The 24,292-nt window shown below is 38.1% G+C and overlaps 1 long non-coding RNA gene across 1 annotated transcript in view; it reads left to right on the top strand.

Moving 5' to 3' along the window:
- The window catches only part of LOC124869058, a 56,632-nt gene extending 36,937 nt beyond the window's left edge, over window positions 1-19,695 (top strand). Inside the window, exon 3 of the long non-coding RNA XR_007038470.1 lies at window positions 19,027-19,695. This is a non-coding gene — a long non-coding RNA (uncharacterized LOC124869058). The remainder of the gene's footprint in view (window positions 1-19,026) is intronic.
- Window positions 19,696-24,292: the final 4,597 nt, after the last annotated feature.

Here is a 24,292-nt window from a genome sequence, read left to right as displayed (position 1 = left end):
TGTTAGGCATCATTTGCATTGAGCCAACATTCAGTAGCTAAGAAGGCCTAGGGCATCGTCAAAGTCCATCTCTGTTGTGTTTTCAGTGTGTAATGCACTGCTAGGTCTGCGGGCCCCAGTTAACACTATCCTCAACCAATTCAACATGTTAATTTGGCACAACCAAGCATTAAATTAATCCTCAGTACACTAGCAAATGTGTAATTTTACCATGAATAGACCTCATAAAATCAATGATTTCTTTTGGTTCACAGTTTAATGGTCAGGGCTTCTCTATGTTTATTGTTTTATTTTGTCAAGACTTCAACAGTACTATATATAAACAGAAGATGATTCAGCATTTATTGTTTTAAACAGATCAGACATTCTCAGGAGAAGTTCTGGAATGTCAAGGCCTCAGTAGTGCCAGTAAATGACGGAGCACCAGGAGCTACAGCAGATTCTGGGGTAAAAACCTTTGAGATCTCTAGCCAGAAGATCACCGTCTAAGGAACAGCTGAGATACTAATTAGAATATTTTAACTTCCAGGCCTCTGGTAGAGAAAGGGTTAGGGTTATGTCAATTTATAAATTAGACTTTATTATTCAGCAGGCTATTCTCTTTCTAATTTTGCCATTCTGGATTTATATTTCTGTAAGATCTGTAATCCAAGAATCAGTGTCTCTCATCCTCTCGCCTTTCTGTCTGAGCCCAGCTCTATTCTCTTTGTTGCCTTCTCTTAATGGCATCATTATGACAGAGTTTGATTAGCACTTCTCTTCTTTTATCATTAGATTATATCTAACAGCCTTCACTAACACTGGAGTAGCACTTGATGTTTTAGAATATTGTCCAGAAACATAGAGCCACACACATTCAAACCTACAAAAGGTATTAAGTGCATGATACTATAGACACAAATCCAATTACACATTTTTCAGAGGGCCTACTAGACTTTTTCAACATTGTCAACCTGTGACACGTCTCTATTATTTTTAGTAGCACACACCAGACAAATAATTTCTTGTCATACGCACTTCAGTGAGCCCATCCAGTGTGTGTGAATGAGGGGAGGTGTCCATGAGAAAGCACAACTAACAAAATGTAAGACTTTCTACCTATTTTTAGAATGAGGGAGAAAACTGGAAAGACAACTGCAGTCTGGAGTAAAACTTGGTGTTCTATCAAAACTTGTGATCATTTCACCATGAAGTGTATTCTAATCACTTTATGGTGAGAGGAAGTTTGTGACATTGACAGATATTTGAGAATTAAAGCCTCGCAGACATGTCCCAAGCCGAAAAGAAAAAAAAAAAAGAAAAACTCACGTGAACACAAACATATATGAAAGATCCGTGATAATCATGATTGTTTTTATTTGTGCCTCAGAACATGTGTTTAAAACTTCACAACAAGTGTTTAAAACTTTATGTGAATAGGTAACTCCCCCTGTACAGACATACAGCTTTAAACAGACGTTACTGATTTAGGCTCAATAACAGGTAAATATAACTGAAAAGATGAACTGTAGACGAGTTTATACTAAAAAAAACAAGAATTACAATGCTGCAAAAAATAAAAATAAAATCCTGCAGTCTTAAAATGCTTATCATTTTCCCTCCCCAAATCTCCATCCAAAGTCCCTTATAAATGAAAAAACTGCTGTGCCAGGGTTAAGTTTTACCCCGCCATTTGTTTTTACTTTGTTAAATGCAGTGGAACCAGAGGTGGCAATGATTGCCCCAGAAAACCACCAGGTCCTGGTAAAGGTTCCTGTGTTGGTAAGACACATAGACAACACACCACAGTGATGCAGATGTGATTTTGCCCTAAATCCTTGAACCATGAAGCGTCCAACCTGTGGACAAACTCACTGTCCACTACTTTGCTTGGCAGCTCAGAGATGCAATGGCTGCAACTTGACTTTTGCAAAAGAGGTTACTGCTTTGTTTCTGGCCATTAATCCCAGGTCTTAACTCTATCAAAGCCAAATAGTATAATCCTAGTTTTCAAAATCAAAGACATTTTATGGAATTTAATTTTAAGACTTAATTGTAAGTATCAGATCATTAATTATTACAAGAAAACAGTTATGGGTCAATGTTATTGACCCATCTAAACACGTAAAGGTCAGATTGTACAAACATAAAACAAAAATAAAAACTAAAAATATAATCAGTTACATGGTAGTAGTATTCAGCAGTCTGTGGATTGGTTTTAATAACAAGTACAGCCTGATCCCTGCACGCAGACCTCCAGGGTGGGAATCAGTAAAATTTGCTTCTGCTGTAAATGAAATTTTGCAAAACACAGAATAAAAGCACAAAAGTTCTCATCCAGTATATTATTTCTAGGGTGTGGCAAATCTTAGAATTTGTTGTAAATTCATTATTTTGGGGTTGTGAAGGTATGACAAAGAAAAGTCGATTTATATTTACATTCATATTTCCCCAGAGTAAGCTGTGACTATAAAGTAAGAGACACGCTTCTTTTCTTGTGGTACTCCACTGATTCATTGTGCTCTCACAGCAGTTAAAGTTTCGAGTTGCCCAGATTACAAAAGCACATATTATCTTGTGTGCATGCCAGACACATGATTCAAATTTTATGTGGTTAGGTCTGGAGATATTGGCCTCTGACATCTCTGCCTCCACTCTGGAATTATTGGGGAATACAATTATGTTTGTGATGCTGCAAGAGCTTTCAGAGGAAAAGCTTTCCACTAAGAAACTTACTCCAGTTAATGGAAACACTGAACACAAACATGTCTAAAAGACAAACCACATACTGTAAAAATAACAGCAAAAAATACAACACATTAGAGACCTCCACAAGTTTTGTTTTCATATACATTTGAGGGGAATTTCAGAAAGTAGCATCATTTATTTTTCAAAAAAATAATTAGCTTCTTTTCATTTCCCATTGCAAATAAATGGAAGAAAATCGTTTGTTAAAGCCTGACTAATACAATTGATCGAAAGATGAAGTGTTTTGGAAAATGTGTTCTTTCAATTAACAATAATAGGCAAAGGCCTCATCTTGTCATATATATTCTTTGCTGTGTTTAAGCTCAGTCTATTAGATTTTCTTCATTTAATGGGTTATATTTCTAAGCAAAAAAAAAGCTAAACTGAACACAAAATTAAAATAAATCTAATATCCTTTAAAAGGAGGGGAAGCGGAAGGATTAAAGATGAGGCCAGTAGCAGTTGGATCTCTCTTCTAGCCCCTGAAAACCGTCTGAAACATTTAAATGTTACTTAATAGTGTAAGGAAATCTGTTTGAAAGTCTATAGTTGAGTTCATAATTATATGTCTTTTAACTGGAAGTAATTTTAACGTTTAGGAGTGGTCCTGCCACCCTAAAACATTCTGTGAAGGGAGCTAAAGATTAGGGTAATAACAAGGAGGCCTTCCAACCTGAAAGGCTTGGAGCTTATCACCAAAAACAAAGGTGTAATTAATTCTCAACAAGCATTTTTCTAATAAAATGTTAATCTTCAACAATGTATGGTATGGTAGTTCCCAAATAGCATTAATTATATATTTAAAATAAATCATTATCTCTTCTGTTGCATTAGTGATTAATAATATTATTCATAATCAATAATAAGAAACAAAGCCATTTATAACCATTTCATTTCCCAACAATCACTTTTTAATGATACAGTAAAAAAGTGATTTTTGGGATGAGATTAAAGAAACTGATGTAGGACTTTAAACAGCATGTCTTGATGTCCAAGCTGGAGGAGGCTTATAAAGGGGAAGTGTTCATTTGGTCAACGATAGTGTTCTTCAAACAGATTGAAATGGTATATCCAAATAAATTCAGACATGTTGATACTGAGACAAAAACACATCAGCTCCCACCTGCAGATGTTTGTGTACCTGCAGCTGTAAATCATCCTTTCTATCATCCAGGTGATGGACATTAGCAGAAGAGAGAGCAGTGGTTTTGTTGTTTCCTGGATGTCAGCTCTAAACTGTCCTCAGGTAACAGACCTGTTGCCCAGCCTCCATCACCAAGCACACCACATTCCGTGCTCCCTCTCTGTCAGCTTGGTCAGCTTTGCCACTAGCTTAACAGTCAATTTTGCTGTTCCTTCTCCAACAAGCTGTCTACCATTCTCCATATATTATCCAAGGTCATTCTCATCTCCATCGAAAAGTGAAATTAAAATTTCCTTCTTTGGGCATGGAGTCAAAACTAAACTTACTTTCCCTGGAGCAAAAAGGCCACTGTGAATTTATAATGAGTTCTGAAAATTGGCAGCACATATACACCCAGAAAACTTGCTGAGGGAGCAGCTGACAAAATCCCAGACAATAAACCAAAAATAGGAATTTCAAGCTACTTTTTCTCAACGACTTTGACACTAGTCATTTACAAAGGCCTGAGCTGATACTTGGGATCGGACCAGAAAATCTTTTAAAGTGGAAGAATTGTGAAAATATTCATCTTGTTCACAAATATGAAGTGTGGACAAAACGCTTTGCTTACTAGCCGAGTATGCAACGTCCAGTGTGTTAGCTTATCTGGTTTAAAGATGAGCAAACTAATGGTATTTTGGCAGAACCAGTTTTAATTTGATTGAAATCACCGGCAACTAGAATAATTAATTTCAAACTTATCATGGCTTTAAACAGTTTGCATAGAGCCTCCACAGGGAATAGTGAAAGACTGGAGGCCTAAAGAAAACTTTAATTATCCAACCATATTATGCAACTGCCGTATGGAAAGGCCTATTATTTGTAGAACCTGGATTAGGCAAAACAAAATGTTAAACTGTATTTTAAAAATGCTGTAATCTTTGTTACAATCACACAAAAAAGTTTTCAACAGCAAGACAATAACTTAAGAATTAATGTACAAATTTACGGCAGATCTTGATCTGATCTTGAACAATTGTTATTACTCATTTCCAATTACCCAATTTTAATTGGACATTCAACTTGATAAGCTTGAATTGCAGCTTTGTCATGGAGTGTAGCAAATAGAAGTTTAAGCGGTAATTAAAGTAGGTAAATGAATTGTTAAGCTTAGCTGTTCTATAAAGAAAAATTCCCAGGCTTCTTTTAGGCAGAAACAAATTCAGAAAGAGTTTGTAAAGTACTAAAGCCGACGTCACATTAAGTATGATGACAGTTAAAAGCCTCCTTACGTGTGTAAAGATGTCATGGTTACTGGTTCTTGCATATTTTAAGGTTAAATATTGTTTTACCTTAAGTCATGTCTACGACCTACAGCTATTGAGCCATATGTGGCACTTTAGGACCACAAAAGTGGCTCCTCATGTTTTTCCAATAATAACACAAAGATGCCAAGAAATGTGTTCATGGAATACCTGCACCTAACTTCTAAAATAGAAATATATTGATGGTACAAAGGATGTGGATTTTGTTGTAAGGTTTAATTTCATTAGGCTGCATATATTTAATAGTCTCTTCTTTATTTGCCATAAATATGGAACATTCCACTACAGATAAAGTTTTCGTTCTCTCATTCTGAAAGTGTGATGTTTTTCTTTTTCTTGGTTTAAAAACTTATAAAACAAACAATGGAATCATGGTTCTTGAATTTTCTCCACAAAACAAGCAGATTTGACATAGCATGTATGCTTTACATTTCTTTATTTAAAACTATTTTCTTCATTCGAAGGGTTGTCTGGGTTTTGTGGCTCTAGACAAAATGTGTTTATTAGGAGAAAGGGCAACTGGCTCTTTAGAATGAAAAGGTTACTAAACCATTAGGTTACTAGCCCAAGTCTTGATCATTATGAGTTTTGTTATTTTTCTGTATTGAACTGGGATGTTGTTTTTATGTTTATTAGTTTCTAATAATATAGTATGCCACAGAACCAATCACAATTAGAAGAAACATTTCATTTGTGTCATTTTATAGATTATTTTTACAGATGCAAAGGTAACTTCTACCTATTCTTTAACAATCACCCTCCTAAAACGGTTACTTCTATTGTTAGACTAGCCTACTTCTGATGCACAACTTTAGCATTCATCATTTGTTTTGTTTAAATACCAAGCTGAACATAAACAGTCGTAAATCTTCTATGAGGAACACTGCGTTAATGTCCCCTGGGACCTCGTGTTTCAGGTCTACATTGGGGAGTTGTTCGCAGTGCCTCTCTCTAAATGGCAAATTCCCCTGAAACTCCATGTCCCATTTTAACAACAAAGCATGGGTCTCATTATTATTGCCAGACAGGAGAAATTCTTGCTATTGTCTTTTTTTATAAAACAAGCTAAACACATAAAAAAAGAAGAATACATTCAAGCAAGTAATTATTTCACATGGATGAAGATACACTTTAAATGTACCTCTAAATGATAGGAGAAAAAGAGTGGAGATCTACCTGTGGCACCAATCAGTGTCTGGAAAAGCTATTTTAGAATTTTCAGCTAATCTCTTGTTTAAAATAATAGAGCTATGTTAAGTGATATATAGAGTATCTGCCATTAAAATGCTTTTAAGAGGTCAAAATGTGCTTAAGGTTGCAGCAGCTGTTGATACTGTGGCACTGACAGTGTCCACTTATTTTATAAGATGCAATACTAACCCTAACCCTACTCTTCCTGCAACATCTATTGCGAAAAATTATTCAATTCAATTAAGTAACATCTAATTCTTAATCCGAAAATAATATTTGGAGCTAAAACAGCTTCAACTCTTCTGGAATGGCTTTCCAGTAGGACTAGAAGTGTGTTTATGGGCATTTTTGACTAGTTTCTTCCTAGAAGCACACTTGTGAGGTCAGATGCTGGCCAAAAGTCTACTCTAAATTATCCCAAAGCTGTTCTGCTTTGTCTTAGTCAGGAAATTCCACAGCAAACTCTGAGATGTATCTGCGTATACTAGACATAAAAGCATGAAACTGTCCAAAATATCTTCACATTCTAAAACATTAAGAGTTCCTTTCACTGGAACTAAGGGGCAGAAGCCTACTACTGAGAAACAGCCCCACTCCATAATCCCCTCTCCACCAAGTTTTACACAGCGCAGTCATGCAACTATTGTTCTCTTGGTAACTGCAAAACTAAAACTCATTCATTGATTACTAAACAGAGAAGCATGATTTGTCACTCTAGATAACACATCTCCACTGCTATAGAGTCTAACGGCACCGTGCTTTACACCACTGCTTGTAATACCCTTTATTGCACTTGATGATGTAAGGTTTGATAGGTCTCCATTCCATGAAGCTCTGTATGCACTGTTTGGAATAAGAATCAGCTTTATTGCTTGTGACACAAACAAGGAATCTGAGTCCTGTACACTTTGCTCCCAGTGAAGAATTATTTTTTTAAATATAATAATTGAAATAAAAAAATATATTTTTAAATGTACATATATACACAAGAGACTTTACAAGAGAATATAATGTGGGATCAGTCCATGAATGCATGGTATTATTCTGGAACTCTGACTGTCAAGTGTTCATTAGAGAAACGTCTTGAGCTAATCTGAAGAACACATGAGGTTTGAAAATATTTAGCTATTGACTAGAGACATTGATGACCTCTCGCACTGTACGCCTCAGCATCCACTGACTGGGCTCTGTCATTTTATGTGGGATCTCCTCCGTTTTATTCTAAACCCCCTGACAGTTGACTGTAGAATATTTAGTAGCAATGAAATTTCAGGACTTGTCTTTTTTTGCACAGGTTGCATTCTATCACAGTAGCACGGTCCTGCGAGTGACCCATTCTTTCACTTGAACACACAAAGAATGAAAAGTAATAAGGAAAACAAATAAGAAAAAAATAAAACGTCTCAATCACATCTAAGTCTTGAACTTTTCTCGATCACTTCATAACCTCTATTTTTACATGGACTTTCTGGTGTGTTTGAAATCTTCTAGTCTGCTTCATGTTGTAAGACAGGTTCTATTTAAGTGAGGCATTGGTGTAGCTAGAGAAATTAACTTTCCAATGTTTAATCACAGATAATTCATGATTTAATGTTGCGGCAACTGTATCTGCACACAGGGCTAAGTTGGTTTGGATAGCTTTCTTTCAGTTATAAATGAAGTTATAATTTTAAAACTACATTTTAAATTCATTACAGCAATCTTTTTAGCCTGATTAAATTTATATCTATATCAACTGAACACCTATAGGTAGATACAGAAATGCTTAAATGAAAGCAAAAAAATCCTAAAAATGGTAGCTTCTCAGTAGCTTTGGTGTTTTGAGTACTGCGATACAACCAGTACATTCAGATAGAGAAAAAGATAACTAACATGCTTTAATCTAGCAGTTCTCAGGCTTCTTATAACTGCCACCTTAGTAAATACCAAATTTTTCCAAGTACCACCATCTTGACAGATCTTCAAAACAATTTTGAAACTGGATGTTTTCAGTGTGTTGCAATTTGATTTGTACTATTGACCATATGTATTCTATTCACACAAAACAGTACTAAAACCAGATAAATCCATCAACATTACTGTAATGATTTGTATTACTAATAGTTATCATGTTCTCTGAGAAGTGGAACGCAGTTAAGTTGGATTTGATGTCATTCCAGATCCTTAAGTAGCCAATTTGTTTGTCTTTCCCAAACAAACTTTCTTCAGAATACTTCTAGGGTCAGCCCAGTTACCACAAGAGTTACGTGTAACACTGTCTGAGAACTATGGCGTTCACTTATTTACAGAGGTAGTTTAATGGAAATCAAACAAGTGGTGAATGAAAAGAAAAATAAAGAAGTTGAATTGGGAGTCTTGTATTGGTCTTACACATGTCACACATTTTCCTTTCAGCAACCTTATGAGAAGCCAACACGAGTCATGTGAAACATGACAGAATGAGGTTTTCTGTATTTGCCATACAATACAACAGGGTCCATAAGGGCTCCTTGTGTGCATCTCTGGGCAAAAGCTTTAATGGAAGCAACTGAAAATCTCAGGCTGAGAAGAGGCCAAGTGAATGATCCGTCTTCTTCTTTTCAAAGCCCAGACCCATTGTTATTTAACACAGATAGAAACACAGATATCAAAGCTGAAGTATATTCTACATTGGAAATGTCCGTGACAATAACTGTTGACAAAAACTGTTTAACCAAAGTTTGTACCTGCAGCTGAGAAACAATAGATGAAAATGCCAGAATGGTTAAAAATCCTAAAAATGAACCAGCATGGAAAATAATTTTTTTTTGTTTTGTTTTTTATTGAAAACTTCTTTCATGTACAAAGATGAAACATCACATAGAGTACATCTGTGTCTGCGTTGCTGTATTTGATTTTATTCTTTTAACAAATGCACGCTTTTTCGTTTTCTTTCTCAAATAAAACTGCTGTGTCCAAATGAAGTACACAGAAAACCACTTCACATAAAAAGCATGGCTGAGACAGAGAGAGAAAAAAACAGTAACTGAGAAGGACCTTCAGTTTGTGCAGAGGCAGCCAGAGAAACTGGATATATCTAAACACACCTGCTTATAATGACTTTTGACTGTGTGTGTGGTTGTGTATGTGTGTATTCTGTTTCTGTATGTGCACTCAAATCCAGCAAAGTCCTCCTTGTGGTTTACTGGCTCTCTAAACTGAAATAAAGAGGCACAGAAACATAGACACACACTGAAAGTATGGCACGAATTAGAAGAACATAATTTTTAAACATACTCATGTAAACTGAGCGCACACACACAAACACACACACACACACACACACACACACACACACACACACACACACTTTTGAACTGCAGATCAGCTGATTATTTGTCCAATATGACATGATGTAAAATACATCGAAATCATAACGTATATATGTATATATACTGTATCTATATCTACAGATATACAGGTCCTTCTCAAAAAAGTAGCATATTGTGATAAAGTTCATTATTTTCCATAATGTAATGATGAAAATTTAACATTAATATATTTTAGATTCATTGCACACTAACTGAAATATTTCAGGTCTTTTATTGTCTTAATACGGATGATTTTGGCATACAGCTCATGAAAACCCAAAATTCCTATCTCACAAAATTAGCATATTTCATCCGACCAATAAAAGAAAAGTGTTTTTAATACAAAAAACGTCAACCTTCAAATAATCATGTACAGTTATGCACTCAATACTTGGTCGGGAATCCTTTTGCAGAAATGACTGCTTCAATGCGGCGTGGCATGGAGGCAATCAGCCTGTGGCACTGCTGAGGTCTTATGGAGGCCCATGATGCTTCGATAGCGGCCTTTAGCTCATCCAGAGTGTTGGGTCTTGAGTCTCTCAACGTTCTCTTCACAATATCCCACAGATTCTCTATGGGCTTCAGGTCAGGAGAGTTGGCAAGCCAATTGAGCACAGTGATACCATGGTCAGTAAACCATTTACCAGTGGTTTTGGCACTGTGAGCAGGTGCCAGGTCGTGCTGAAAAATGAAATCTTCATCTCCATAAAGCTTTTCAGCAGATGGAAGCATGAAGTGCTCCAAAATCTCCTGATAGCTAGCTGCATTGACCCTGCCCTTGATAAAACACAGTGGACCCACACCAGCAGCTGACACGGCACCCCAGACCATCACTGACTGTGGGTACTTGACACTGGACTTCTGGCATTTTGGCATTTCCTTCTCCCCAGTCTTCCTCCAGACTCTGGCACCTTGATTTCCGAATGACATGCAGAATTTGCTTTCATCCGAAAAAAGTACTTTGGACCACTGACCAACAGTCCAGTGCTGCTTCTCTGTAGCCCAGGTCTGGGGAATGCGGTACCTGTAGCCCATTTCCTGCACACGCCTGTGCACGGTGGCTCTGGATGTTTCTACTCCAGACTCAGTCCACTGCTTCCACAGGTCCCCCAAGGTCTGGAATCGGCCCTTCTCCACAATCTTCCTCAGGGTCCGGTCACCTCTTCTCGTTGTGCAGCGTTTTCTGCCACACTTTTTCCTTCCCACAGACTTCCCACTGAAGTGCCTTGATACAGCACTCTGGGAACAGCCTATTTGTTCAGAAATTTCTTTCTGTGTCTTACCCTCTTGCTTGAGGGTGTCAATAGTGGCCTTCTGGACAGCAGTCAGGTCGGCAGTCTTACCCATGATTGGGGCTTTGAGTGATGAACCAGGCTGGGAGTTTTAAAGGCCTCAGGAATCTTTTGCAGGTGTTTAGAGTTAACTCATTGATTCAGATGATTAGGTTCATAGCTCGTTTAGAGACCCTTAATGATATGCTAATTTTGTGAGATAGGAATTTTGGGTTTTCATGAGCTGTATGCCAAAATCATCCGTATTAAGACAATAAAAGACCTGAAATATTTCAGTTAGTGTGCAATGAATCTAAAATATATGAATGTTAAATTTTCATCATTACATTATGGAAAATAATTAACTTTATCACAATATGCTAATATTTTGAGAAGGACCTGTAGATACAGTACAGACCAAACGTTTGGACACATCTCCTCATTTAAAGAGTTTTCTTTATTTTCATGACTATGAATATTGTAGCTTCACACGGAAGGTATCAAAACTATGAATTAACACATTAACAAGTGTGAAACAACTGAAAATATGTCTTATATTGTAGGTTCTTCAAAGTAGCCACCTTTTGCTTTGATTACTGCTCCGTACACTCTTGGCATTCTGTTGAGTCAGTCAGTCAGTCATTTTCTACCGCTTATTTCATAGTGGGTCACGGGAGAGCTGGTGCCTATCTCCAGCAATCTATGGGCGAGAGGCAGGATACACCCTGGACAGGTCGCCAGTCCATCGCAGGGCATTCTGTTCAATTCAATTCAATTCAATTCAATTCAAAAATACTTTATTAATCCCAAAGGGAAATTAAATGTTGTTATAGCTCATATTATGAAGGTTTCCTCAAAGAGCCGTTGTAGATGCTGATGGCTGTGGGCAGGAAGGATTTCCTGTAGCGCTTACAGCGGATCTGAAGAAGCCTCTGACTGAAGACACACTGTTGTTGTAGGACAGTCTCATGAAGAGGATGCTCAGGGTTCTCCATAATGTTCTTCATTTTATGAAGAATCCTTCTTTCCACAATGATCTCCAGAGGTTCCAGAGGAGTCCCCAGAACAGAGCCAGCCTTTTTTATCAGCTTGTTGAGCTTTTTTAAGTCCCTGGCTCTGATGCTGCTTCCCACAACAGACTTATAGAAGATATGCAGCATCTTGCTGCAAACACCAAAGGACCTAAGCTTCCTCAAGAAGTACAGTCTGCTCTGTACCTTCTTGTGGATGGCTTCACAGTTGCATCACCACTCTAGTATTTTGTCCAGGTGAACACCGAGGTATTTATACTCCTCCACCACCTCCACTTCTTCTCCAATGATAGAAATAGTTTTTGACTTATTCCCGTTTCTCTTAAAATCTACAATCATCTCCTTTTGAAGGTCATCTTGATGAGCTCCAAGAGGTAGTCACCTGAAATGGTTTTCCAACAGTCTTGAAGGAGTTCCCAGAGATGCTTAGCACTTGTTGGCCCTTTTGCCTTCACTCTGCGGTCCAGCTCACCCCAAACCATCTCGATTGGGTTCAGGTCCGGTGACTGTGGAGGCCAGGTCATCTGGCGCAGCACCCCATCACTCTCCTTCTTGGTCAAATAGCCCTTACACAGCCTGGAGGTGTGTTTGGGGTCATTGTCCTGTTGAAAAATAAATGATGGTCCAACTAAATGCAAACTGGATGGAATAGCATGCCGCTGCAAGATGCTGTGGTAGCCATGCTGGTTCAGTATGCCTTCAATTTTGAATAAATCCCCAACAGTGTCACCAGCAAAGCACCCCCACACCATCCCACCTCCATGCTTCACAGTGGGAACCAGGCATATAGAGTCCATCCGTTCACCTCTTCTGCACCACACCAAAACACGGTGGTTGGAACCAAAGATCTCAAACTTGGACTCATCAGACCAAAGCACAGATTTCCACAGGTCTAATGTCCATTCCTTGTGTGCTTTAGCCCAAAAAGTCTCTTCTGCTTGTTGCATGTCCTCAGCACTGGTTTCCTTGCAGCTATTTTACCATGAAGGCCTGATTCACACAGTCTCCTCTTAACAGTTGTTCTAGAGATGTGTCTGCTGCTAGAACTCTGTGTGGCATTGACCTGTCCTCTAATCTGAGCTGCTGTTAACCTGCGATTTCTGAGGCTGGTGACTCGGATGAACTTACCATCCGCAGCAGAGGTGACTCTTGGTCTTCCTTTCCTGGGGCGGTCCTCATGTGATCCAGTTTCTTTGTAGCACTTGATGGTTTTTGCGACTGCACTTGGGGACACTTTCAAAGTTTTCCCAATTGTTCGGACTGACCGACCTCCATTTCTTAAAGTAATGATGGCCACTCATTTTTCTTTACTTAGCTGCTTTTTTCTTGCCAGCTAAGTATCCACCTCCTGCGCAACACAACTGATGGTCCCAATCCCATTTATAAGGATTGAAATCCCACTTATTAAACCTGACAGGGCACACCTGTGAAGTGAAAACCATTTCAGGTGACTACCTCTTGAAGCTCATCAACAGAATGCCAAGAGTGTGCAGAGCAGTAATCAAAGCAAAAGGTGGCTACGTTGAAGAACCTAGAATATAAGACATATTTTCAGTTGTTTCACACTTTTTTGTTCAGTATATAATTCCACATGTGTTAATTCATAGTTTTGATGCCTTCAGTGTGAAGCTACAATATTCATAGTCATGAAAATAAAGACAACTCTTTGAATCAGAAGGTGTGTCCAAACTTTTGGTCTGTACTGTATATATATATCTAGATCATAATTTAAATATTCACCAATATTGATCTGAGTCAATCACCCAAATGTCTAAACGTTAGAAAGGATATGCTGAAAAAAAATCATGCTGTGAACAAGTATGACATAATTCTGCCTCATTACTAGTTCTGACTAGTAACGAGTAAGAACAACAAACATCTTGGGGTGTCCTGTAGTGCCAAAATCAAAGGTTGTGGGATTTGTGGGATGGGAAGTTAGGTTTCTGGGAAACATGTTTGTTTATTTTCTTTTCCTGTTTTTGGGTAAATACAAAAAAGTTATAATTGATTTAACTACCCTTAAACCCAACTACACTACAACAGATATTTCGTTTTCTTTGAGGGACTCCAGTCCCACACTGCATACTCACAAGTGTATAAAGGAGTTGATGACAGCAGAGGAAACTGTAAAAAGATAAATTTTCTGTTTAATCTGCATTTAGCTCTTTTAGGCCAGACATTTCTAACATTTCTAGGCTGTGACTTTTGTAGAGCTGCTGTTTCATCACTCAGATTTAAAATTTTGCAGCATTTTGATGCATGACAATTTCATAAGCTAGTGAAACTAACTTGCTATAAAAAGTGCAAAAATCTAATTCTGATCAACTAAAAACAATGTAGACACGTGCACAGCAGCATCTGTAGTGTACCACCAATCAGATCATAGTTCCACAATAAACCCACAACCACTAACCTACTATTATGTAGGTCATACATCACATCATGGAAGTTTAACAGTCAAGGTTATGGGCCTGAGTGCTTTCAGATCAAGCAGCTAGGATTTTGGAACCAAAGAGGTGTGGCTTACAAATCAATAGATTTACCTGAGCAATAGGTTTATGAGAGGTGGAATTTATCTGTATATGGGTGAGGTCTGTGTCATGGCCTACCTGCAGGCTGCCAAAATGCATTAAATTCAATTCAATTTAGTTTACTTATATAACGCCAATTTACAACACATGTCATCTCAAGGCACTTCACAAAAGTTAGGTTCATACATTCCAATTAATCTTAATCATTGAACAGTGCAGTCAAATTCAGTTATTTATTCAAACAGGATAAAATGTTTTTCTATCTAAGGAAACCCAGCAGATTGAGTCAGAGACTTGTAGCATTCACTCCTCCTGGAGTGCAATACAAACAAAGATTGTTGTGAGCCATCATTAAAAGTTTTTTTTCTGCATTCAGTGCTGCTGACCAGCATGTTTCCTACACTTGAGGATCCTCTTGTGTCTCTGCTCTATGCACACCTGTGGAATGTGCAGGGGATCGATATTGGTGAGTTGACATCGTGAAGCAAATAAATATATGTATGTCATGGAATGAAAGGAAGACATGATAGGGATTTGTAATAGTTTTTATCTTCAACTGATGTATTCCAGATCCCTTGGGGTAGTAATACATTACATGCTTTCAGTTACATTTCTTTCACTTGAATGCCAATTGTGTGGGGAATATTAATTGCAATTGAATAACAAAACATCTCAATCAGATGTAGGTCTGGACTTTTACTAGGCCACTAGTAACCTTCATTTTGACATACACTTGCATTGTCCTGCTGCAGAACTGAGCTTGTGCAAAAAGTAAGAAACTAATGTGATTTTGCTTGAGAGCAGAAATTATTGTTTCATCAATTACCAAACGCTGTACAGGTCTTGAAGCAACCCCATACCATCACACTACTACCACCATGTTTGACATTAGGTATGATGTTCTTTTCCTGAAATCCATCTTTTATTCATAACAATTATAATGGGAACCATATCTTCCAAAAAGTTCCATCTTTGTCCTGCCAGTCCACAGAATATTTACCCAAATAGCCTTGGGGACCTTTTTTTCTTGTTGTTGAATCAGAAACATTATCATTCACTGAGGGAGATGAGGCCTACAGAGCGCTGGATTTTATTCTGGGTACTGTTGTGACCTCCTGGATGAGCTGTTGATGTGATCGTTCAATAATACGGTTAGAAATTTCACTCCTTGGATGGTTCATCACTGGTTCATGTTTTCTCGTTTGACAAGTCTCTCTAACTGTGGTTCACTAGAGTCCCAAAGCCTTTCCACATTTCCCACACTGATATATGTCAAATACTTTGTTTCTTATTGTATCTTACATTTTGTTAGATCCAAGCATAATGTGTTGCTTTTTCAAATATTTTAGCTTACTTCATGCTGCCCGACATGTTCTGTTTACATGATTTGTAATATTAGGTGTCAGGCAGTATTTCGTCAATCACAGCTCATACATTATTTAACAAATTAAATCATTATTTGTAAAAATTGATGTTTTTGGGTAACATGTATACATATTTGATGATCTGAGGCATCTAAGTGTGACAAAGAAGAAAAAATCTGTAAGGAGCCAAATACTTTTATATATCACTGTACATGGGTGTTTTAAAAGGAAGTATGACTAATAAGATTAACTGAAAAACACTGCTTAATGCATCACTTTTACTTCTTCCTCATTTAAAGGCCAATAACAACTAACTGGTCATGAGATTAAAAACAAAACCAAATAAAACAATTCATGGGCTTTTTGTTGATCACTTCAGGTGGAAATGTGAATACTTCATATTAGTGATCATCTTTGAGTTATTTCTGCAGAAATTATGCTTAATATTGCTGCTGTTGTGACATCCAGTCTCTCTTAGAGACTGATTGAGATGCTTTTAAACAAAATTTAGTCACATTTAATCTTTTTTTATAATTATGTTTGTATTTCACTGTTCATCCAGTCCTTAAATTAGTTGCATATGTGCATATCATTTGGATACTTTCGCCCTAACTGTGGGAAGCGGTTTTAAATTATTTTGATTTAATGGTAAAATCTAAAATCCTGTTTTGCTGAGCTAGTTTTGTGAAATCTCTGACACAGTACAACCACCAGACCTTTCTGTGACCTCACTTCTCTGTGTCCAATGTTCAGTCACTCCACCATTTCCCCTTTGTGTTTTCTACCATTCCCATTTCACTCCCCCCAAACAGGTCTTTCATATTTTAGTAGTTTTTAGCAAGGATAAGCTCTCTAAGGTTAGGTTGCTCCCTTTTAAGCTTTCCAAATATGTCTCCCTGTATGTGTTATGGGTCAATTTTAGGTTATACAGATGTTCTAACTGGTCAATGTGAAAAATCTTGTTTCGGTAAATCTGACCCATTTTGGTATGTTTAATCATTTCAATTTCCTTGTTTTTGTTGCTTGCTGTAGGTTATTTCCAGCCATTTTATTTCTAAATCTTTTCATTAAGCCTGTATTATTATATTTAAATGTTATATATAATATCTTACTGTCATAGTTTGTTATTACATGCCTCATTTATTTAACCTACTATTTAGGTTCTGGTGCTCACACTGTTTTCTACATATATTCTCATTAAACTACAGCAGTATAATTCTAAAATGTCCTTCTGCAAACTGTTGCCAGATACACATGGGGCCACAAACAGAAAAAAAAAATAATAATAAGTCAAACAAATTAAGGCATCTGGCTTAATTTGAAGAGAAGTGTGTTCCTTCTCCTAAAACTCTTTCCACATGAGCTAATTAAAAGGTAATTTCAGGCAAATACCTCAATTCTATATGACCAACAGTCAGTTTTGTTACAGCAATCAAGAAGAATATTTCCACTTAATCGCTGGGCACCCTATTTTGAAAGTTCTGCAAACTTGAGTCTTACAAGTTAGTCGAACTAGTTACACAAAACAAGGCTATAAAATTAAAATGGAAAATTTATGAAATCATAATAAGCATATATAAAATAAATGTATTACATTTGAAGTTACATTTAATGACAGAGAAGCCACCACGTTTGTATGTTTTCTACTTAATAAAACATAGAATACCATGTTTGTTGTGAGTAATGGGAAAATCCCCACTGTGATGTGTAGAACAACGTGGCTCACCAAAAAAAATAAGATAAACATGCATTTCCTGGAGGTTTACAAGAAATCCCAGACATTACATTTAAGATCTGAGCTCTTTTGAAGAGTTGACATTCCATATTAACACCAGAGTCTGGCATTCAATGTGCTTTCCTAACATGATATTTTTTTTACATTTGTGCCTAAAGAGAAATATCAGTCTCATTTAAAACTGATATTACTGTACTTTAGTGATTGTGGGTAAAACGTGTGTGTAAGCATGCAATGACATCGTGATATTCCTGTCACTTCCATTTACCTACTGATGACAACTTTAGTCTAACTCTCTGATCAGATCCCTGTAAATTTAGTTACACTTTATGCTGTGGGAAAATGAAAGCTCTCACCAGCTGACCCTGTCTTACTTTTCTGTCAGGCCTCAAGCAATGAATTTGTGTAGCAATGTGTGTGTCTCTGTGTATTCACCAAATGTTAATTCTTTTAAATTTTTACTGTCATTTTTGGTCCTAGTCTTGAGCCTTTCTGAAGCTAACAAAGTCAAGTGTTGTTTGTCTAAATAGGAGTCACAGCTCTGCTGAATCATGTTTGCATTAACTCATCACAGTAATGAATTACAACATTCTTTACAAATAAAATTACAGTGACTTGCAAAAGTGTTCACCCCTTTGGCTTTTTTATGAAGGGAAATATAGGGCATAACTATTTGTGCATTGTAACTGTAAACCTGAGGCCACAGAGAGAAATGCTATAGAAGTTCCATAATTGTAGACACAATTACAGTTACCCCTCTTCAGATTCTCGAGTATTGTATTCAATGATATATATATATTCCCTCTATATATATATATATATATATATATATATATATATATATATATATATATACACACATATATATATATATATGTATATGTTTATGGGCTGCACCCCCCTACACCTCCCCTAGTCCACTATATTGTGGACTATCAACTATATGGGGGTGGGGAGCTGCTGACCTCAACTAGGGACATTATCGGGCGGTGGAAGGAGGACTTTGGGGAACTCCTCAATCCTGCCGTCACACATTCCCTGGTGGAAGCAGAGGCTGGGGACTCGGGGTTGGACTCTTTCATCACCCAGGCTGAAGTCATCGAGGTGGTTATAAAGCTCCATGGTGGCAGGGCTTTAGGGTTGATGAGATCCACCCTGAGTACTTCAAGTCTCTGGATGTTGTGGGGCTTTCATGCTTGACACGCCTCTTCAACATTGCCCTGTGGGGGGTGCTTTGGGAGTACAGAGTCGGGGGCCCTTTATTAGGGGCCATCTGGTCTCTGTGCAAGAGGAGCAGGAGTTTGGTCCGCATTGCCGTCACATAGTCGGACCTGTTCCCGGTGCATGTTGGACTCCTGTTCAGAACTTTACTAGTGGATTTTGTATCTTCTTTTTGCAGATGACTCGGTCCTGCTGGCCCCCTCTAGCCAAGACCTACAGCATGCATTGGGGCGGTTCGTGGTTTGAGTGCAAAAGCTGCTGCTCCTTCACATCGAGAGGAGCCAGTTGAGGTGGCTCAGGCATCTATACCGGATGCCTCCTGGACAGCTCCCTCAGGAGGTGTTCCAGGAACCTCCCACCGGGAGGAGGCCCAGGGGACGGCCCGGGACACGCTGGAAGGAACAATGTCCCTCAGCTGGCCTTGGAATGCCTTGGGCTCCCCCCGGAGGAGCTGGAGGAGGTGTCTGGGAAGAGGGAAGTCTGGGCGTCTCTATTTAGTCTGCTGCCCCCACAACGCAGTTCTGGATGAAGCGTCAGACGATGAGTACGAGTCATATTGAAATATAAATATGTTTAGAGTTATTTCACACTTTTTGTCTACTACATGATTCCATATGTGTTTATTCATAGTTTTGTTGCCTTTTGGGAGAATCTAAGAAAACCTTTGACCAGTAGTGTAGTTTTAATGCAAAGATGGATTAAAATGTATGGCTAACAGAAGACGCAACACCTTAGGGGCAGCAAAACTGGGTTTTAAGAAGGCTTTTCAACTTTTGTACATTTACCTCACTTGTAGAAGGATAGACCTTTTGGTTTTTGGCACTTTGAGACAGTGCAAAAATGTAAAGTGCTTTAGAAATAAAATGTGTTATTATTATTATTTTAATTACTGTTATTGTTGTTGTTGTTTTAGTGAGAGTTCTGGGCAGTAGATTTGTGTTTTTTTAAAAGGTTTTTTTCATGGAAGCTCATGGCTGTCAAAATTACTGTAGTTATATGCTGCTGTTTGCCTGGTAGGTATAAAAGCAGTGTGTTTGAAGAGCACTCTCTTACATGCTCTATGAGGCAACAGCTGTGAGCCAGCTGGACAACTGAGATGCTCATGTACACATTCATTGGTACAAAGGAAAACTGACAACTGATTGATTATTGACAATTATTTTAATAGGCATTAAAACAACTGTTGGTTCATGTTATGATAAAGAACAATTTCAATGTATAAACAGTGAATAATTTAGTGCTGTGCAGTCAGGGAAGGCAGGTGAGGCACTGTCTCACCTGGCATCACGACAAGGAAAACACTAGAAGTGATAAGTGAAAAGCAATGTGTCCAATGGACTGTTCTATAAACTTGTGTTTTTCTGTATGATTTCAACCACTTCATGGTAAAATCACCGAATTTACACATTGCCTAATCGAATACATGGGAGAAAAGCAATGTTAGGCAGTGATTAACCGCTGATGGCGCTGTGTCACACACATTAACTGAAGCAGGCAGTTAACGCATGCCCATTGCTGTCTCTCTTTATATGGCCAATATACTTGCTGGGTTACACATGTACTAGACATGCTGACGTTCCACAGTCTGTCTAATATATTTAATGAATGTGTGTAACAAATGTTTTTAATCCCCCATAAATACGCAGTGAAAATGGACAGGGTGAATAGTATGGAATTGGTTATAGCATAATTAAAAAGCTTTTCAAATAATTACATGTTTAGGTTAAGGTCAAATTTGAAATATAAGCCTGTATTTTGGGTTCACACATTTGTATATCTGACTCTAGAGGACTCTGCGGCTCACCAGTCATGAACCCCATTGCACGTCACTGGAATAATTTGTCTGACACACTATATTTATTCTGCTCTCTGCACCAAAATTTTGATGTTTATGTCTCAGAAATGACGACTCAAGTCGCACTTTAGTCATGAAAACAAAAGACTTTATACTCGACTTGGACTTTTGCTCTAAATACTTGAGAGTTCACTTAGACTCTAGGGCTCGTCCTCACAAAGAATCCTAAGACTAAAAGTAGTGATGTAATTCTAAGAAAAATGTTTCTCGAATTATTAGATTTTTCTTAGAATTTTACCTCGATAAAATAAGTTATTCACAAAACACCTTAATGGCCAAAGCTCTTGCTGTATTGTACATGATGATGTCAGTAGCCAAACCCTAAATGGTCATCTACAACGCTATCTGTCGTCTCCTAGCTCAGAGTCTCTCTGAATCATTTATAAATTAAGACTCCTTGGTAGGAATTTTTAAGCTAAGATAGGAGCCTTCTGATAGGACTCTGAGAATCTTTGAGAATATGGGCCCAGGTCTGAGACAAGAGTGTGAAGGACAGAATATCGTCCGGCATACTTGACTCCATGGATGTACACGAGTAAGCGAAGTGTCACTACTATTCCCTGTGCCACACTGTGGTAGTGAACCACTCTAAGTAGTGTAAGAATTATGATTATTGATTAATTAATATTTATCAAGAATTCTAATTTAAAATCATAATTTGAGAAAAATTAATTTCTCAACCAAAAATCTTTACTTACGAATCGAAATCAGAGATGTCCTCTGGTGTTGTAATTGTGGCTCAAAGGCCTTGGTAATTACAATTATTAAATTCTCAGTAATAACTGATAACTATTATTAGATGTCACTGTTTAATCAAACATTTCACCTAACGTTGGAAACTTTACCTTATTTTGACAGACAAATCACTCTTGCTCAAAATAAACACAAATGCTTTCTCTTTAACTACGTGGATATTTATTAAATCAACAGCCCTGATACACCACGCTATTCCGATTCAATAATCTTCACCTAATCAAGCATGCAACGTTTTACACAAAAGGGGTAAAATAACTGACTAAACAGGATAAAACAGCATTGAGTGTGTATGAAATCAAACCAGCAGTTATTTCAAAAACAAGAGATAATATGGTGCTGAGCGAAGCTTTGGGAGCGGCCCCGCCAAAGTTGTAGCTCCGTGGAACACACAAAGGGTCATAAAACGTTTCGGCGGCAACCAGTGAAAGGCACAAAGAGTGAAGACAAAGGAATGGTGAGTTTTCCACCATGAGGTTCTAACAGTCCAACTTGTAAGTTTACCTGAGTCTGCGCTCAGGTGTTCAAAAACATCGTTACAGGCACAGCTTCAAAGTGCGGCAGCTTTCAAAATCCAACAGCAATCAAAGTTTCAATAAAACATGGAATGCACATACAACTTGGACTATAAGTGACGGTTCTAAATTGCCCTAAAATCCTACTCTATCCTGCTCAAGCTATTTCTAATAGAAATAAAACAAAACAGGTTACTTGTTGCCATCTTCTTTAGAAAAGGGGGAGAAAAGGGGGGAGTAGTTGCGCGTCCGCAATTAACTCCAAGAAGCGGTCGGCATCGTCCTTGGCCTCCTTTGGCAAAAAGGAACAATATGATGGACCGTCAGCAGTCGATTGGAACAAAACAAGGAGGAAGATTTTGTCTCCTTGAAAACCTCCTTGGGTTTTGGTCACATGTTAAATCCATGTCTTCGATCGGTAAAGTAAAACTTACAAGCTTTCCTGTTCTTGTAAACTGAATTTGTTGAATTTTTTGGCCAGTGTGGAGAATTGATGAAAACCCACATGTGAGTTTCTTCTCCAGAAGGATGCGTTTCAGTTGCGTGGCTAACCGGTCCCGGTTTCCAGCATGAAAAGCAAAGATGAGAGAGACCTCATATTATTACATAGTCCACTGTGACGTCAGAGCTGCGACGCCCCCCTTTCTATCAGCTGCATTTCTTGCTGGGAGTTGTAGTAGCAGACTATCCTGGGGTAGATAATGGCAGCTGATGCTGGAATGCATAGTAGCGCACAAATGGTCCAACATTCAGCAAACAAATGGTCCGACAGTAGGGACTAGTGGAAAAAGGCATTACATAACCTAATATGCAAATTAGACAATGATGTCATCAAAGTACTTCTAGCGAGTTTTAGGAAAGCCAATACCTAGTTTCCTTACTGAGGAGTTGGCAGCAGTGTGTCAAACTACCCAAACTGTTAGTCCATGAACACTCTTTTCACACATTACGGCTGTGTCCAAATTCAGGGGCTGCATCCTTCGAAGGTAGCATTTGCAGACTGATTACATCATAGCGAGGCAACAAATTAGAAGGCTCCTCCAAATGCGGCCAACAAATGTGTCCTTCTTTTTCCAAAATTTGAAGAATGGGTCCTATATCATGCGTTCTTTAAAATAACTTTTACAGTGTTTTTAGGTGAGAATGTAGTTGTGTAAACCTGAAATATCTGCTCGGTTTATCAAGATATCGCTCAATCACAAAAATGCCCTGATGTGTTCGGAGATGTCCGCTCCTGCTGCGCTAACAGTCGGCTTGTCAGCTGACTGGGTGGTCAAGGCTCACTATACTGGAAGAGGACGGCTGACTGTCGACACATCAATTTCATCCTCGTCCTGTGTGAATTTCACCCATGGTGTTGAGGTGATCTGTGATCTGTTGTGTAGGACCTAATTTAATGTTCTCAAAATTTTCATCAATGTAGCGCTTCCATAGGGCTGGTTGGCAGTGCCCCAATGCAGATGTTATAGCTTTTTTCTCCAAGTCTTCCATGAGACCTATATATTGTGTTTTGGAATTGTAAATAAGTGGATGTGGCGAAAAAATTAAGTAACTGCAAAAAGTCCTGTGCTGTGAGGTTTGTGCATTTTTAACACGTTTTGTACTATTTGTAATGTGGCTTCCACTGGGAATCATGGTCCTGGTAAATAAATATACCACCTCGTGAGATACAATTATTTTGCATGCTGCAACCTGTATGTTTTTGAGTCCTTTTACTAGTCGTTTGGAATTTTCACAGTGTTGGTTTGTGTTACCAAGAAAGGGTTTCACAATGTCTTCTTGGGCTTTGGAGAGATTGTATCTAGCAGTCAAAGTCCGTCAGTGCAATATGTCCCCCCATGCTACTTCCGCTAGCTCACTGTTATTGACTCACACACACGTACACTGGCATCTTTTTAAGAAGGTTAGAGGGGAGTTTAAATCCAAACACTTCCCCCAGCAGTATTTTTCGAACTTCATAAGGAAGATTCTGGACCCGACAAACCCTAGCCGTTCTGCGTGCTTCATTCAGGGAGGTTGCTTTTATATTGAGTGCGAGGGAAAGCTATCTTCCCTCGCATGCAATAAAGGAACTTCAAACCTACTTCCCTTAAGATTACAGTATTTTCAGAAGGTCGGACCTCCCCTTCTCAAACTCACACTGCTGCAATCGGACGGCTATTGCACACGTCTTATACTCTTATTCCGTTTCCTCAAACTCACTAAAAACCATTCTGAACCATTTCTCTGCCTCCAAGGGTACAAAAAATTCCAGTGCACTCATAACTAACAACACAGCCAAAGTATTTTTAGGAAAAAACACTGGAGATTTTTAAGAGGTA

This window comes from Girardinichthys multiradiatus, chromosome 5 (genome assembly GCF_021462225.1).
Source record: "Girardinichthys multiradiatus isolate DD_20200921_A chromosome 5, DD_fGirMul_XY1, whole genome shotgun sequence".
Classification (NCBI taxonomy): Eukaryota; Metazoa; Chordata; class Actinopteri; order Cyprinodontiformes; family Goodeidae; genus Girardinichthys; species Girardinichthys multiradiatus.
Note: the sequence above shows the minus strand (reverse complement) of the source record. Positions and strands in the feature narration are given on the sequence as shown.